Source organism: Sphaerodactylus townsendi, linkage group LG06 (assembly GCF_021028975.2).
Source record: "Sphaerodactylus townsendi isolate TG3544 linkage group LG06, MPM_Stown_v2.3, whole genome shotgun sequence".
Classification (NCBI taxonomy): domain Eukaryota; kingdom Metazoa; phylum Chordata; class Lepidosauria; order Squamata; family Sphaerodactylidae; genus Sphaerodactylus; species Sphaerodactylus townsendi.
This window is the reverse complement of record NC_059430.1, coordinates 90,027,505-90,043,838: the sequence shown is the minus strand read 5'-3', so window position 1 is coordinate 90,043,838 and position 16,334 is coordinate 90,027,505. Positions and strand designations below refer to the sequence as shown.

The following is a 16,334-nucleotide window of genomic DNA, read 5'->3' as shown; positions in this document are numbered from 1 at the left end:
GCTGTTTTTTTTTTGGGGGGGGGGATTATAAATGGTTCCTTCTGAGCATGAAGTTGAAGATAGAATACAAAAAGTGGTGTGGGAAGAGGAATTAGATCTCAAATATTTGTTTAATTTACTCCTACCTTGTCATTTAAAAAAGAGGAATATGTGGTGATTTTTTTTCTTTTGTGTACATGCAGCCATTTTCTCTGGTTGTAATAAGAACTAGAAATTAGGATGGCAGAGAGTCCTCCTCTCTAACCCTGGAGATTTACTACTAGGTGTGTAATTTTGCTTAGTTAAATTATGAAGAAGTTCCTCTGTTTCACTGGGAATGTTTACCTCTTATGAACAATCTTAGGTACCTCTAAAGATTATGATTGTGCCAATGGAGTTCAAAGTGATTAATACGGAGAGGGTTTGGGGTTTTTTTTCTGCATGCATCTGCTCTGCTCTTCAGAGAATCTCATTACCATACCAGTGTAATTAATTTAAGTGGGTGTATATTTTAATGTCTTAAGGCCACTGGTAGATCGTTCATTTAATATATTCTCAGGTTGATGCTTGATGTATTCTATTAAGCAGAATTTTACCTTGTGTCAGGCTGTGGTAATTTGCACACTGAGTGTGCTCTACACAGTGCTTTACTATCTGGTGGGAATTTGAATTCTGACACTATCCAGTTGTATTTCCATTCTACATCTTGTAAAGCAAAGAAGTTACACTTTACTTAAAGGTTCATAGACCAAAGAAAGTGTTGGGTGTCTATGGATTAAGGGTGGGGTGTGCACCTTCTAGTACAGCTTATTCCATTCTACCCTTTGCAGGTGTTTATCTAATAGCATAATTAGATAAATAATTTTAACTATTTATATGGCTACCTTTCTTCTGAGATGCTGTACTGTATTAAGCCAGTGGTCCATCAAGTCAAGCCTCCTATTTAGACAGAAGTTGCCATTGAGGGCCAAAAAACTGGAATAGAGGTCAAAGCTGCCCTGAAGTTTCCTCTTAGCAGTGGTGTAGTGCCTACGGGATGGGGGGGCATGACACCCCAGGCAGAGCAGCAGCGGAAGCATAGCTGGGCCATCAAGGGAGCATTCCGGGGCAGGGGCAGGCGATGCCACAGCAGGGGCACAGGGTGCACGTGCACCCCAGGTGGAGTTTTCCCTCACTCCACCTCTGTCTACTAGTGCTGGCATTTAGTAATTTCCAGGAGTCTGCCTGTGTGTCTATAACTTCTTTGGTCTTATTCCCAGATATTTCAAATGAGCAATCCCCAAAATATGATGGCCACAATGAATTGTGGAAATTAAATTATATTTAATGCATGCAGTTTACATAATTTTGCATACAAAATTTTGACATAATTTAAATCTAGTTTGAGATATCTTGTTTTGGGGGGAGGGAGGACACACTCAAATAAAGTTAGTCCTGATAATTGATCAAAAGTACTTTCCTTTCCCCCCATATTCCTGCAAACACTCAAACAGGTTGAGCCTAGACTATATTGCAGACTAATAGATTAGTCATTCAGTTGGGATTTGGTGATTATCTAGTGCTAAAATGTGGCATATCCCTCAATCAGATCTTGTGACTTTTTTGTCATCAAGTTACAGCTTACTTATGGCAACACCTTCGGTTTATCAAGGGTGGATTCCACAAGGGCCAGAAACAGCGGTGTGAGGACGGCAAAAACAGTGGCGGGGGGGGGGGGAGGACTTCACACAGCGACTGCTGCTGCAGCAAAGCTGCAACATCCATTTCTCCCAAACAGGTGTATTTGTGACTCACTAAATGAGCAAGGCTTTTCAACAACGCCATAGATAGCGAGCCAGGTGTGACCTTGGGTACAACGAAGAGATGCCAGACCCAGCAAGATCTGGGCCTGACACTGAGGAAGGAGGATTTCACATTTCCTTTGCAGAAATTACGTTCCCTCCAGAGTTGCTGTTCATTATGTTAGAAGGGAAAGACAGATATCTGTATTGGATATCTTTACTTCTCTTTCCTTTTGTCATGGCTAAAATCTACTCCAAAATATACTTTCTGTTGGAGAAATGGTGGAACAACTCTCTGCAACCCCCCCCCGCCCCCCCGAGCTACAAATTAGGTCTTCTTCTGGCTTCTTTTTAACATTGAGGAGAAAACTGGCATACACTATGAGATCTTCCATGGAATATATTTACCTGAGCTGTAATGATTTGCTGCTATGGTACAGCAGAGATCTCTTAGAAAGGTATCAAAGGGTGATGGTTCTTATATCAAAGAATCTTGATGCTTGTTCTCTCCCATAGCTGCATCCTGCCACTCCGATGATGTAGAAAGAAGATATTGCATGGGGAGAAAGGGACCATGTTGGTTGAACCACACCAGTATTTTTCTGTGATGCTTCCCATAGGAACAAACAAGAGTCTTGTTTAAAAAACAAATACTGCACACACCCCCACCCCAGCAGTGCACAAAAATGTATGCTAGAAGAAAAGTATATTTAAAGTACAGAAGAAAGACCCCTGTTTGTCTTCCCTCAGTTATATATATGTAAGGGTTAGTAATGCAGCATGGGGTGGGGAATGTGAGCAGATTCCTAGTTCTGTGCTGTGAACAAGATGACTAACATGTTTTAGGCTAAAGAAGTCAAATGGGCAAGAACATTTTAATGACATTTCCCCCAGCAGTTCCAATGTTGCTGCTTCTTCAAAGTCTTTCTCATTCAGTGATTTGACCTCACATGCCTAATATATGCAGTATCCCTTGGCAACAGTATACTATTAAGAATAGGGCTGTGGGCTTCTTCCCTTGTTTAATAATTGGGTGCCAAAACTGTAAAATGCTCATGTACATCCCACCGCTGTTTATTTGTTTTGTCTTATTTAAATTTATTATCTACTTTTCTTGGTTCAAAGAAATATATTCACAGCGACTTGTAGTGGAAATCTGAGCAGTCCACTCAAAAGTCCTGCTCAAGTCCATTGAATGGGACTTACTCTCAAGAAAGTGTTCTAAGGATTGCACTGTAAGAAATACTGAAGACAGAAGCTGGGGCATCAGAAAGAAATAATGGGAGACAATTTAGAAATCCCTCTACCATCTTGCAACATCTTATTTTCCAGGCCTTCATGAGGTCTCAATGCTAATTTATCCTCTACATTTTATTCTTTTAACAAAATTGTTTCAGCATGGCATCCTTCCTGGAACCTTCTCATTCATTACCAGGCTTTTCTTTTTCTTTTGGCTGATTTTTTCTCATATAGACTATATACAAGTTAGGGCTTGCAAAACCCATGGGGACATCCCAACCCCGCTCACCTTCCAGACACACTGCAATAGGGCTTCTGGGCCTGACAGTGACTCTTGGGCTCTCTGCCACTGCAGGTAGGCCCAGGGCAGCTTCTGGCCATCACCACCACCACAAATGGGTCTGCCAGCAGCCCCCAGACTCTGCTGCCAAAACCAATGGACCAGAGCAGTTCCCAGGTTCTGCTGCTGCAGTGGTAGATACAAGGGGGGGGGGTTTGCAAAAATGCCCAGAAATGGTCACCACCATATAGCGTGGAGGGCAGGCTGGGGTATTCCCGGGGATAGAACCAACATTAGTTGGCTTCCAACTGGGCTTTTAGGGCCAGGAATGCAGTGGCTCAGGCCATGGACTTGTGCCACCCAAAAGGGTAGCCTATCCTCATATAGCCCTAAGTAGTGCTGCTGACCTGCCTCCTGACACGTCCATCATTCATGTACAGAAGTTCCGTATATCTCCTACCAGGGAGCTGTTGGGAAGAAAGGAAACCTTGACTTGACTTCAAGGATACTGAAAATGTCATTAATCACCTCTATTTTTGTTTTGTTCTGCAAAACTAAAGAAAACATCATTGTTTTAATCTAAACCCATGTAGCTTAGCTGTTCAATTTCTTGTTATGCAAAGGAGTCAATTTTCTTTTACACTCCAGGTATACGAGTGTGTTGTTTTGCAGAGATTCATTGTGGTTTGTATTGTTTTTTATTAAACTACTCATAAGACTTCCTTTTTTAATTGCTGTGATGCCACCAATTATGGATTTCATGATTGCCATTGTTTTCTTTTATACACATATTCTTAACTTTGACATTTCTGCATGATAGAAAGAGCTAGCGGTAAACAACTCAGATGAATTCCACTGGAAACTTTAAGGAAGTGCCAATTTGTAATCTCAACTCCATAGGTGGGCTGGGAGATGGGAAGTAATAAATAAAATGTAGAACACTCTGCACGTTCCTGCTGTTCCAGCAAAGAGAGGAATGAACAAAGAAATAGCAACCTGGCTTCAGTTTCTTGCGAAATAGTGGTGCTCAAACTTTTGGCAAATGTAGAAGAATTTTTTAAATTGTTTTAATGACTTTCATATGATTTAAAAACAAATTTAGTATGAGTATGTGAAGGGGTGGGACAAAAATATTTTAAATAAATTTAATAAGCTCAAGCCTTAAGTATGAGATACTATTACTCTGGAGAACACTAGATTATCTGTGCAGCCCCTAAAGACCCAGAAGGGCAAAGGAATGGAGGGGAAAGAGAAAACATGGGTCAATCTGATAATACCGTACTTAAACAACATGGTGAGTTTGTAGACTAGGCATGCATTTTCTGGCCTGCTGGTGCTTCCAAGACTAGCTGGAGTAAATTGGAGGGGAATCAGGAAGTGATGTATTGCCATTGGCATTGGCTGCTGCACTAAAATTCATCTAAAACATTGTGGTACGACCGTAGAATTTTAGGCAAATGCTAGAGCTTCTTCCCCAACATCATGGCATTGCCTCAGTTTTCACTGGAAGTTATATTGCACACTGGCACTATACTGGTTTATCTGCTGTCCTGCTCCCTTCCCATTCCTCCCGAAGGTTTTTCAGCTGTGGCTAGAGGCCATGTTGAGTTTCCCTTGTTGGTACTTGTGGTCAAGCATGTTTAATCATTTATACCCTGTTTAACCCCAGGATCTACCTTAGTCCTTGGGCCAAGCAGGTGAAAAGAAGGAAAGTTATATGTCTCCATGGAAAGCATTTGACAGAAGTAAATTATTGTCTTCACCTTACTTTTAGGAGTTTTTTCTGTCTCCATTGTGTTGAAGCACAATTTATTTTTATACCACGGGATTTAAAACTGAAACCCACATCACCAACATTTAGATTTATCTATATGCTTATGCCAGCTTTAAGAGCATATTTGTTACTAAATTTTGGGGGAGAAAGTTCGCTAAGAGAAAATTAAAAATCTGAATCTTAATGGAGTTTGCATTTATGACTTGGAATGGTCTAAAATGAACTTTGGTTTTCATGCCAAATTGATTGCCGGTGTTTTTTTCTCTGCTTCTTGTTTGTTTATTTGAATATTTTCATCCTACTTCTCTCCTGCAAAGCAAGTCTCAAAGTGGTTTACAGATATCAAAAAAGAACACTCTAAAAATCACAGTACAATAATACAACAGGAGCAGCAGTCAGAGCCTGGGACTTTGCTGCTGGAATAGTCTCTGGTATGCAGCATGCAGGTAACATCATTTTTTCAGGCCTGAGCAATCAAGAAGAATCTAGAAGAACTCAGGCCATGATGGAATAGTCTTCCCTGGCAAACAGCAGCCCACATGTCTTACATTATGAATTGCCTTACAATTCTCCATCCCTTTATGTCTTAGTAATTAGATCACAGCAGCATACATTTCGTTGGTTTTCTTCAAAACTCATTACTGTGAATGACTGGAACTAGTTGCTTTAAATGACTGAATCATCAGAAATAGTAGGTCTTATTTTGTCTTTGCTTCCAGGCGAAGGCAAAACGGTGCTGGAGGAACGCCTTCTTTTCCCCAACTTTTCTTTAAGTCCCTTGTTTTAGATTCTCACGAAATGCAGAAGACATTGTGGTATGACCGTAGAATTTCATCCCACATTGCATTTCAAGAGTTTTACTTCAGCTCAAAGTCTAGTGTGATGTGAGTCCTACCAGTTTTATGCCAGTAGGATTAGATTTTGTAGGCAGCCAGGCCAAAGTGAATCATACAAGTCATGTGGTATCAAGTTGCCCAGTGGTTGGTTTTTATACCCCACTGTTCTTAACTGTAAGGAGTCTTAAAATGGCTCACAATCACCTTACCTTCCCCCAAGATCACCCAGCAGATTTCATGTGTAGGAGTGGGGAAACAAACCTGGTTCACCAGATTAGAGTGTGCTACTCATTTGGAGGAGTGAGGGATCAAACCCAGGTGTCCAGATTAGAGTCCCCCTGCTCTTAACTGGCTCTTATAAAGTTCTATCATAGTGTAAGACACTGTAACTCATTTGATGCTGTAGACAAGCCCACATGCTGTTTTGGACGGTGTCACTGTGCCACACAATTCTCTGCTGTGTTTGAGCCTCTTGGAACCTCCATATCACAAGTTACCTAATTTATAGTTATTTTTAAGGTTTGCCAAGATGGTTTTTAATCGAACAAGATTTTTGAGTCCATGTGATGGCAAATATTAACTTTTGTATAGCCGTTGAAAATTCTGTCTTGGTTGCTGACTTCACTCAGACATGGACATCAAGAGGTCACAGAGTTTAACACTGCTAAATGGATGAGTGACCTTGTGCCATGGCTTTTCACACCTGCAAATTACGGTGTGACAAGTCTTTGTGCAGCCCCCTTTTGGAACTTGTTTGCAGATGTAATGAAGTACAATTGGGGGAAAAACTTTACAACCCTTTTAGATATATGGAGCAGTCAGATCTGATAGATTTCACTATTATTTTTTTAAAAAACCAAAATGCTTTCCTGAAGAGCTCTCCAGGAGTTGGCCAAAAGCCATGCGCAGAAAGGTAACTGGCTTTGATTAAATTTTGCTTGATGCGGAAGGATGGATTGTTTCACATCCCATTCCTAGTTTATCTTCCACTCCTTCTTAATTACAGATGTAATTTAGATTGTAATTGTAAATCAATAGTTCATTACACCATTACAATAGGCAGCCAGCACATTTATTCTCTTTGTTCTCTAAGATTTGTTTTATTGCTAATGAACTAGTTTGTTCCTAGACCACCTTTATGGTCATCCAGGCTTTTGCTGCCCAAGGAAGGGAGGAAGCAGTCCGAGGGTGCAGAAAGAGACACAGAAAACCCCATTGTGTGGATAAAATTTGGCCACAGCTGTTTTACTGGTGTGTTGGCAAAAAGTAGCAGAGGTGCAGCATAGGGGATAAATCTGGCACTGGGCAGCACGTCTGCTGTCCCCAGTGACAACTGGGAAGCACATCTTCTGTCCCCCAGTAATAACTTCCCCTCAGCCCAATTCATGGGGGGAAACACCAACGACTGGAATAGCAAGATAGTGTGAGCCATCTGGATGAACTCCCCTTACTGCCAGGGGATGCGAGCCACCAGTAGCCCCCACCTGGGCATGTGGTTCACAGGCTCGCTTCACCTCCCAGGCCTCTTATGGAGGCCCCCTTAAGGCTTCACCTCCCCTGAACTGATCCATCCCCATGCACAACCCACCAGGCTGTGACAGATGAAATGCAAATAACAACAACAATCACTGTAAACAGAATGTCAACAACAAAAAACTCAGACCCAAGAGGGAGGGAGGGAGGGAGGGAGGGCAGGAGAAGCCATCAGTGCTTGGCAAGAAGAGGTGCGGGATGGCCCAGCCTGCCCGTATATGGGACATTAGAATGTTTTAGCTGAAAGATGAATCTCATGTGCTGGATCCAAACTGTTGTCATGGATTTGCCCATGCACAGGCAGAAGCGTAGCTGGGCCAGAGTGCACCTGGTGGGCACTCTGGCTTTTTTTGCCCCCCCCCCCCCGCAGCACCACCCCACTCCCACTCCCACTCCCACTCCCACTCCCACTCCCACTCCCACTCCCACTCCCACTCCCACTTACTTTTGAAAACCGAGCAGGCTGGAGAACAGGCCTTCCTGTTCTGGTGAGAACTACTTTTCCCAGGGTCTCCTGGGAAATGTAGTTCCCACCAGAACAGGAAGGCCTGTTCTGCAGCCTGCTCGGTTTCCTAAAGTAAGTGTGTGTGTGGGGGGGGGGGGCGCTGCAGGGGGGGTGCTGTGGGGGAGAATCATCCCAGCCCCCCTGTGGTGCCCCCCCCCACATACTTATTTTAGAAAACTGAACAGGCTGCAGAACAGGCCTTTGTGTTCTGGTGGGAACTACATTTCCCAGGAGACCCTGGGAAATGTAGTTCCCACCAGAACAGGAAGGCCTGTTCTCCAGCCTGCTCAATTTTCTAAAGTAAGTGTGTGTGTGGGAGGGGGCAACGCAGGGGGAAGGGGGAGGGACCGGGGGATTTTGCGCCCCCGCACATGACCCAAATTGGTGCACCTGGTGCGTTTTACACACACCCGCCCTCTGGGAGCTTCGCCGCTGTGCACAGGTTTGCAAAAAAAAAAACTTGATTCAAACTCATTCTGTAGGCTTTCAAGTCATTTGGTAATGGACAGGCTCATTAAGCGGCTCCCTTCTGATATACAAAGTCATGCCCAGTACATTTGACTGTCAAAACACATTTGATGTGAACTGCACAACATCCATAATTGTTAGCATGTAGGACCTCAGTTTGTCAACTGAATTCTTACATATACAAGAATAGTCTAGTCTTCTCTTTAGAGAGGAAGGCTTTACTATGGGGGCACTGTAGTGGGAGCAAGCAGGATATAAATCTAAAATATAAATAAAATAATGTTTACCATTATAGCATCTCCAGCATATTTGCAAAGTAAAAGCCAAACAAAACAAAGTTGATTATCTGTAGCTTCACCCTTCTCTCATCTCCTCCCCCACCCCACCAACCATTGCCAAAAAACTCAGTCCCCTCTAAACTTAGTTGTCAATTATCAGAAAAAGTCAGAGCATAAGAAGGTCCCTGCTGGATCAGATCAGTGAGGGTCCATCTAGTCCACCATACAGTTTCATACAGTATCCAACCAATCAGGGCATATAGTTCAAGATCTTCCCTTGCTTCTGTCACCCTGCATTTGTATTCACAGATTTGTTGTTCTGCAGATGGAGGTTTCTTTCAGTCATCAAGGTTATTAGCCATTGATGGACTTCTCCTCCATGAATCTAACCCAGGGTTGCCAGATCCCAGGTCCCCAACCACCAGCAGGGAATTGGGGAGGGGGAGGTGTAGGCTTGCCAACTCCAGGTTGAGAAACTTCTTGAAATTTGGGGTATAGCCTGGGGAGGCCAGGGACATCAGTGGGGTACAATGCCATAGAGTCCACCCTTCAAAGCATCCATTTTCTCCAAAGGAACTGATCTCTTTAGTCTGGAGATGAACTGTAATTCCAGAGGATCCCAAGGTCCCACCTAGAGACAGGCATCCCTAGTCTAACCCTTTCCACAGTTTAATATTTCTCAGCGATTTCACTGAGAGCCCCCAAGTTCTAGTATTATGGGAGAGAGGAAAGAAAAACTCCCTCTATTCACTTTCTCCATCTTGAACATAATTTTATGAAACTTCTACCATGTCCCCCCTTAGTCACTTTTTTCAAGACTGAAAAGGCCCAAATTCTCCAACCTTTCCTTATAGGAAAGGTGCTCCAATCTTTCCTTATAGGAAAGGTGCTCCAACTTCCTAATCAGAGGTCACTTCACAACTATTCAATAGTTTTGTCAGAAATAAACTGAGTTTGATTTCAAAAAGAAAGGTTGAAGATTAGAATGTCAATGGTTTAAACACGTTGGTGATTGAAGTTATACCTTTTACTTAATGCTTCGAATTTTCTTGATTTAGCATACTTGAATGTCTGCAGTGGTCAGTCAGTTCCATTAAAACAAAACTTCAGTCTTGACAGCAAGATGGCAAGATCATGATGGCATGATGCAGATTATATGAAATGTCACTCCAGCCAGAGTCCCTCTCAACAATTATTTTTATAAGGCAATATGACAAATTATAATCAACACCATTCATACCTTCCAAGCAATTGTGGGTGATTTCAACCATTCATTGCAAGCACTTGAAGAAGAGGGCTTGAAGTTGTATGGTTGATATATTTACAATTAAACAACTTTAGTCAAGAGGGCTTTGTTCACTAGATAGTATAGATTACCTTGAATTAATTTTAGAACCTTTTGGCAGTCCCCACCATTTGGTTTCTGCTAGTACAAATCTGGATGTATGTTCAACAAACCTTCTGCCTTCACATGTCCTGAGGAGATTTGTGCCTTCTGAACTATAACAGCTTGTCCCTTCAGGCACTGATCAGCCCTTTCAGAATGGTTATTTATTAAAATATAGCATGTGAGCAATTTTAATTGAAAATCTAATTCCCCCTTTCCTTTAAACCAAAAATAAATATATAATAGAGTGGGCTTCTTATACTCAGACTCCGAGGCATCACCCAGAAAACAGAAGAGTGCTGCTGTCTTTTCACACAATTTTTCCTTGTCAGAAAATAAAACAGGGACCAGAGGCTTTTTAACGGATTAAAAGATGAACTAGAACAATGTATTTAAACATAATAAAGAGGTTTGGTGAAGTAACTAATATGAAAAACAGGTAAATTTATAAACAGGCAGTATTTACATAGAATTGTTGCTTATTTGCTTTAACACTGTTTCTAGTTTAAGTTCAGTTTCTCAGGCATTGACAAGGGGTTATAAGAACCAGATTTTTAACTCAGTGCTTTCCAAATGATATTAAATTCTCCTTATATGCTTAAAATTCAGGTTTCACGACTATTTATATTGATGTTATCAGAACTGCTTCCTCTCTCTGTTTTATGAGAAATTCCTTTGTACTTCCCTCAGGCTTATCTAAACACTGATGCAGGGATATCTTTCACTTGATATCCCTTTACACACTGACAAAAATAATAGGATTTCCCCTTCTGAACCCTCTCAGAAGAATTCCTCTACCACTCTGTAGATACTAACTGAAATTAAAGCCTCCTAGCTTATTCCCTTCAGTGTATCTTCCCAGAGAATATAAATATCATGTGTAGTTTCAGTGTTAGACTACTATTAAGGAGACTCAGATCAGACTAGCCTTGTCTGTCTGAATTTTTCCCTCACACAGAGAGAAGCTTTAACCAACAGAACAGAGCAATTCACTCTCTGCCTCTCAAACTCTCTCCTCAGCAGCTCTCAGTCACCAACCGACTTTCACTTCTAATAGCACTAACTTAAAATACTGGCCCTCTACTCGCCAGGCAGTCAGAAGCTGCTGAGGTTAACTCTGTTTTCAGGAGTCTTTGCTCTGGTTGCCACTCAGCAAAGTCCTGAAATCCGTCACAGTGTATATCCATCACACAATGTATATTGTGTATGTGTTTAAATTAAATTCTTTCTTGAAGTGGGAGGGATGTGAGCAGGGCAGTCAGCAAGTTATTGGAGACTAATTTTTTATTCCACCCAAGGTTTGCTTTGTCTCCCACTTGTTTCTGTTCAGCACTTGCTGTCTCCATATTGGAGTACCCACACATGTGAAGTGATTCATCATCACTGTATGGAATTTTCCACAAAGTTATGAATATCTGAAATTTTTAGTCTGTTATTTGCAAAGAATGAAAACTGCACCCTTTTAATAGTCTGGCAAGTAACATTTAGAAAGGCAGTCAAGCTATTAGCTTCTATTTCAGTGCTGTTGCTGGACTGCATTTTCAAAGCTGCTGAATTTATATTTTTATCCAACTGGGAACATGGCTCTTTTGCTTAATAGGTTTGTAGGAGAGTAATATAGGGTGTCTTAAGGACTAATGATATTATTATGGCATAACCATTTGCAAACTGGAGACCCTTCAAAAATTATCTAGTGAATTTCTATGCTGCCTCTTCATGAAACCTATCTGAGGCAGCTTAGGAAATTGAACATAATAAAAACATAGAACACCATAAAATTCACAACTGAAATCCATCATTAGAAACCAAACCAGCATAAAATGTTGAGCAGAGTAAATTCACAGGCTAAAAACAGACTACCTATAAAAATGTTAATAGAGCAAACCCCCAATTAAAAGCCTGAGTAAAAAGAAGGGTTTTGATCTAGCATCTGAAAGAATGTGGCACAGGTGTGTCAAAGGAAAAATTCCACTGCTTCAAAAGACCAGCCTCTGATTGCCAGCCACCTCATCTCCAAAGGCAGGGGTGTAGAGAGCTGGACTTGGGTGGCAAACTGTAACTTGTAGACTTGGCAGAACTGAACATTTCCCAGTGTTGTAGCTATAACAGTATTGGCAGACCCTCACACATGGATCTCCCTCACTCTAGTATTGCCATGGCAGTGAAAATTGTAATTGTGAGAAAATGTCTTCTGCAGTGCTGTTAGAAATTGTTAGAAATGCATTCTTCCTGGGAGAAGTCATAAAACCTGTTTCAAAAGACTTGTGGCTGAGGATTCTCCTTCAGCTGGCTTTCCCTGTCATTTTTGCTTTTCTGGCCCATTATTAAGATATATGGACAAATTCATTTAGGTTATTTTAACTTCATTTCCCTCCACTGAGAACCCAAAGGGCTTGCATTGTTTACCCTTCCTCTGTTTTTATCCTCTTAAAATCCTTGTGGGTGAAGTTAAACTAAGAAGGTGTTACTGGCCTAAAGTGACTGAAGATTCTATAGCAGAGTGTGGATTTGAACCAGTATCTTCTAGATTTTAGTCCAACACTTTAACCACTATACCACACAAGACCCATGGCAGAATTCATTGAAGTATAATATAAACTCTGTTCTTAATTTTGGAAAAATAAATAACAAGCAGGTAATGGGAAAAAACAGTTTTAACAATTTAAATGGTAATAAATAAAGCTGAAGAAATGGAGTCCATTGCTTTAATGCTTTCTGCACCATCACATTTCTACTGGTAATATTTAAATCTAATAATCTCAAATATATACAGCTTTACAATAAAAACTCACTTCAGTTGAATGTAGTAAGAGGTAAATAAATATGAAAAAGGGTCATGATTTAGCAAAAGTTAAACACTGTAAAGGCCAGTCTGTATCTCTCCCATTAAAACAAATGGAATTTTAAATATACAAAGGCTTGTGCTCTGTGGTAATTCACAATACAATTTTAAGCAATGGGGTTCTCACCCTCACAATTGGGTCTGGAATTCCCCTGAAAGTACAATTGATCTCCAGACTCCAGAGCAGGAGTATGCATTCGGCAAAGCTGAACTGGAAAAAAATTCTTGAAAAATACCTTATCTGTATGGGGGGGGGGGGGGCACAAAATGGCAGCAGTTTTGGCTCCCAAATCATGCCAGATTTTTTCAGCACGATTCAGGCTGTTTTGCCACTGCTGGCAATTTTTTTAAGACTGTGGAAATCTTCTGTCTCTTCTCCCCTTCCGTCTCCCTTACTTACCTGCTAGTCAGCCAGGCTAGCCCAGTGTTTCTCTGCTACCACTGCCTCCAAGCTTCTCGAAGTGCTTGGAGGCAGATGGTGGCAACTCCTAACAGACCACCTGCTGCCTCTGGAGTCCAAATTGGGTTCTGCACCCATTAATACCATGGCTTCTGGTCTCAGAGCTAAATACTGTGCAGCCCTGGAATCAGGGTAAGTGGGTGGAAGGTGATGAGGAGAGGTACATGAGACAGTAAAATTCAGATTTGGGTCTAATAGACCCAGGTTTTTTTGAGGGAAGGGGAATCTGAATATTTGTGATATGGGGGTTCAAGAATATTCAGGTTTACCAAAAAAATTCAAATACTTTAGATCCGAATCCACATTTTACCTTTTTTTATTTGCACACCTCTACTACAAAGACAAGTTCCACTGAAGGAAATAGCAGCTTCAAAGGGCTGCTTCCTCTGTTCATATCCCTTCTGAGGCATCCTCCCCTTCTCAAATTCTGTCCTTCCCAGCCACTGCCCCCAGATTTCCAGGAATTTTCCACTCTGGATCTGGCAGTCTTATTAAGTGCATGTTACACCCTAGTTCCACTGAAGTCAGTGGACTAAGTAGCGTGCAGCTTTGTTTAGGATTGACCTGTTAGATGCATTACACTTAGGGAGATTTACTTTTAAGTAAGCAAGCATAGGATGGAATACGTGCTTCACTTTGGCAAACTCAGGTCCAGCGTTTATATATATCATTGTATGGCATTATATAGTTAGATCTAACTCTTAGGAAATCAATTTTTGTAGCTCAGACATTTCTAGAGATTTTCTGCACTATTATAATCAGTTGCAATTGACAAAGCAGCAGGGCCACATATTGCTTAGATTTTACCAAAGCTGGTATTGCTTTGAGGAAAGCAGGTTAGTGTACAAAGAAGTGAGGTCAAATCAATATGAATAAGTTTTAAAATCTGCAAGGTAACACTATACCGACTATACTGTGGTGGAGAACCTATGGCACTCCAGATGTTCATGGACTACAATTCCCATCAGCCCTTGCCAGCATGGACAATTGTAGTCCATGAACATCTGGAGTGCCATAGGTTCGCCACCACGGGATTATGATATCTGAATAATGGTAGTTTTTTGGGTAGATGGAGAAAGAGTTCATCTCACATAAAATACCTACCAGTTGTTCAGTTAGTACAGTTATTTTAAATCAAAGTGATAACACCACCAGTGGCATAGCTCCACAAAATAAATACAAATGAAACTCCAAATTAGTCTAGAATTGTATGCTGTAGAGCCCTTAAGAAGTAATTATTTGCAGTCATCCCTGGTGCATTGTGTACCTCTTAGAAAAGATCTGCCACGTATGCTTTTAAGCACAGAATATTCTCAGCCTTGACAATCATTGTTTCTCCTTTAAGCTAATTATAATTTGGTTACAAGTTTTAATAATCTTCGGGAAATACTTATCAGATTACAGAAAATTTTAAAACATGGTTGAAGAATTATGGAAATGTGTATTTTTAGATATAAGTGTCCATTCAAAAGGAATACTTTTTCCATAGACAGAATATTCCCTCTCCAGGATAAACTACACTACATCTTCATTGATGTAGCCATGGTAAAAAAGAACCAGGGATATATCAATAGGTGCATCTATTTATGCAGGTGATTCACCTTTGATTTTTGAATTTAATGTTTAAAATTAGGCCCTGAAAATGGAATGGAGAAAAAATAATTTATTATTGCAAAATAAAATGCTTATTGAGAACATAACAACAGAAGTATTCTTTTTCTTTCAAATTAATGATACTCAGGATGCTAATTATATGACAGTTTGGACTCATTCAAAGCTTACTTGAGAGATTATTTAATTTCCCAAGCCTTCTATTATAAAAAAAAACCACAGAGAGAAACTAAGGGAAGATTTAACAGATGATATTGCATAGAAAGGGAGAAAACATCAGATAACGAGAGCAAAAGAGAATAGATTACAATGGGAGAGAGCCAAAGATAAATTGAAACTGTGTAATGCCTTGAATGCAGCTAATTTGTTGTTAAAAGTTAAACAAACATTGTTTGATTACGGGAATAAGTCTGGAAAAGTTCTAGCTTGACTTCAAAGAAAACAAAAAGAATTTAAGTGGTGAAATTAAGATCAGAACAAGGAATAATAATTCGATCAGATGCATAAAACTGTGTTTCAGAACTTTTTAAAAAAGTTATGTTAATATGGACAGTATCAACATAAGGACTATAAAAGAATTCTTAAAAAGCTTAAAAATACCTAGACATTATAGAACATTGAGAACCATTAGATAAATCAATTTCAATTTAATAAGTAATTAGAATTGTAAGAGGACTGAAGTCTAATAAGATTCCAGAACTGGACAAGTTTACAAATGAATTTTCTAAAATATGTCCAGAAATGTTTGCTAAATATTCAGCAAAACTATTTAATACTATGCAAGATGTAAGTAATGTTACAGATACTTGGGCAGAAGCCAATATTACATTAATATCAAAGAGAAGGAAGGATACATCAAAACCAGCATTTTATCATCCCATATCCTTGTTAAATTTGGATTATAAAATCTTTACAGATATCTTGGCCATGAGATTAAATAAAATCTTGGTAAATTATATTGGAGTTAATCAAATGGGATTCATAAAAGGTAGATCATGGAACAGTAGGTGTATAGTTAATTTAATCTGGTTCAAAATAGGGGTATGGCCAATTACTCCCTATATATTGATTCTGAAAAAGCATTTGATAGAACACCAGAAGAGCTGCAAGACCAAGAATTAGCCACATGAACAAAGATAAAGAGCCATCTAGAGGGAAAGTGTTCTTACCATACATCAAGGGAACCACTGACCGCATAGGAAAACTGATGAAGAAACATAACCTACAAACAATCTACGGACCCACCAAGAAAATTCAACAAATGCTACGTTCAGCAAAGGATAAGAGGGATCCTCTAGCTACTGTAGGAGTCTACCGCATACCATATAGCTGTGGACACGTCAACATAGGAACCACCAAAC

The 16,334-nt window shown here is 40.3% G+C and overlaps 1 protein-coding gene across 1 annotated transcript in view; it reads left to right on the top strand.

The window, feature by feature from the left end:
- CACNA2D1 (calcium voltage-gated channel auxiliary subunit alpha2delta 1) overlaps positions 1-16,334 on the top strand; it is a 446,220-nt gene that overhangs the window by 314,518 nt on the left and 115,368 nt on the right. The window lies entirely within an intron of this gene.